Below are 2,712 nucleotides of genomic sequence, written 5' to 3'. Positions count from 1 at the left end.
CTCAGATACTGCTCTGCACACAGGTTGAAAAGGTATGGAGAGGGGACACATCCCTGGCATACACCTTTCTCAATTTTGAACCATGCAGTGTTTCCCTGCTCTGTTCTGACTACTGCCTCCTGGTCCAAGTATAGGTTTCGCATTAGAACGATCAAGTGTTCTGGGATTCCCATTCTTCTCAGAGTCAGCCAGAGTTTGTTATGATTCACACAGTCAAACACCTTTGCATAATTAGTGAAACACAAATAGACATTCTGGTATTCCATGCTTTCAGCTAAGATCCAGCTAACATTAGTTACAATATCCCTAGTACCAGAACCCCTTCTAAACCTAGCCTGGACTTCTGGCAGTTCTCTGCTGATGTGCTGTTCCAGTTGTTTTTGGATCATCTTCAGTAGAATCTTGCTTGCATGTGAAATCAATGATATTGTTCTGTAGTTTCCGCACTCTGTTGGGTCACCTTTCTTTGGGATGGGAACAAATATAGATCTCTTCCAGTCAGTTGGCCAAGTGGTTGTTCTCCAGATTTCTTGGCACAACTTGGTGAGCACATCCAGGGCAGCATCTGTTAGCTGAAATATGTCAATTGGTATTCCATCTATTCCTGGGGCCTTATTTTTTGCTATTTCCTTCAAAGCAGCTTCAACTTCTTCCTTCCTCACCATAGGCTTTTGCTCATATGTTGTTTTATTAAATTTTTCTGTGTCTGCCAGTTCCTTTTGATACAGTGACTCATATATTCTTTCCATCTTCTTCTAATACTTCCTGGATCATTTAATATTCTTTCTAAAGCATCCTTGATTATAGCAACTCGAGGTTTGAATTTGTTCTTCAGTTCCTGAGCTTAAGAAATGCTGAATGAACTTTGCCCTTTTGATTTTTCCACTTCAGCTTCTTGCACATTTCATTGTGATATTTTGCTTTGTCATTTCATAAAATAACATATGAGGAGGAGCCTGTGGTGATGAAGGAGGAAGTTCAAGTTGCTCTGAAGGAATTGGCAAAAAACAAGGCTCCAGGTGTTGACTGCATAGCAATTGATTTATTTCAACAAACAGACGCTACCCTGAATGTGCTCTATAAATTGTTTCAGGAAATCTGAAATTTGGCAGCTCGCCAAATGAGTGGAAGAGATCAATATTTGTTCCTATTTCAAAAAAAGGTGACCCAATAGAGGGTTGAAATTATTGAACAATATCATTAACATCACATGCAAGAAAGATTCTGTTGAAAATTATCCAACAACGTTTGGAACAATATGTCAACAGAGAACTGCCAGATGTGGCAGGCTGGATTGAGAAGAGATCATGGCACTAGGGATATTATAGCTAATGTAAGATGGATCTTGGCAGAAAGCAAAGAATACCAGAAGATTATCTATCTGTGCTTCATTGACTGTGCAAAGTCTTTTGACTGTGTGGATCACAACAAGCTGTGGCTGACTCTGAGAAGAATGGGAATCCCAGAATATTTGATTGTGCTAATGCGAAACCTATACTTGGACCAAGAGGCAGTTGTCAGAACAGAGCAAGGAGACACTGGATGATTCAAAATCAAGAAAGGGGATCCGTCAGGGATGTATTTTGTCTCCAAACCTTTTCAATCTGTATGTAGAACAGATCATCCGAAGTGCTGGGATGTACGAGGAGGAATGTGGCATCAGAATTGGTGGAAGAATCATCAACAACCTGCCTTATGTAGATGACACAACCCTGCTTGCTGAAACTGAGGAGGACCTGAAGCGCTTGCTACAGAAGGTCAAGGACTGCAGCCTCCTATATGGATTTAAGCTCAACATCAAGAAAACAAAGATTCTCACTACTGGGCCTATTGGCAGCATCAGTATGGATGGTGAAGAGATTGAGATAGTTAACAGTTTTAGCTTACTTGGTTCCACAGTTAACACTCTTGGTAATAGCAGCCAGGAAATCAGGAGATGAATTGCATTGGGAAAGTCAGCTGTGAGGGACCTCTCAAGAGTTCTGAAGAGCAGCGACATCAGGCTGGTGACTAAGATGTGCTGATCCAGGCTATAGTCTTTCCAATTACGTGTTCTGCTTCAGAGAGTTGGACAGTGAATAGGGATGATAGAAAGAGAACTGATACCTTTGAGCTGTGGTGCTGGAGAAGAGTGTTGAATATACCATGGATTGCTAGGAGAACAAACAGGTTTGACCTGGAGAAGGTGAAGCCAGAATGCTCCCTGGAGTCAAGGATTCTGAAGTTTCATCTGACATACTTTGGGCATGTTGCAAGGAGGGACTGGTCCTTGGAGAGGGACATCATGTTTGGGAGCGTGGAGGGACGGCACATGAGAGGAAGACCCTCGATGAGATGAATCGATTCTCTGAGTGGAGTGGTGAGAATGAACGGTTTGAGATGGCGAGGTTGGCACAGGTAGAAGGGCGTTTAGGGCTCTTGTACAAAGGGTCGTTATGAGTCACAAGTGACTCAATGGCACATAAGAACAACAACACAACAACATCCCGTGCTGCCTTTTGGAATCTTCTGTTCAGCTCTTTAGTATCTGAATTCTTCCTTGTGCTTTGGCTTCTCTGAGCTCCAGTGTAATCTTCAAAGTTTCTTCTGACATCCATTTTGATACATGACTAAAAATAGGAAACAGAATTTGTAGTCTAAGTAACTAGTTTTGCAGGCTGAAGAAAAATAACCATAGTTTTATGATTTATACATACATAGAGAATTCTGAAC

This window comes from Elephantulus edwardii, unplaced genomic scaffold, assembly GCF_000299155.1.
Source record: "Elephantulus edwardii isolate Elephantulus edwardi_28Jun2011 unplaced genomic scaffold, EleEdw1.0 scaffold00404, whole genome shotgun sequence".
NCBI lineage: Eukaryota > Metazoa > Chordata > Mammalia > Macroscelidea > Macroscelididae > Elephantulus > Elephantulus edwardii.
This window is presented reverse-complemented; position numbering follows the sequence as displayed.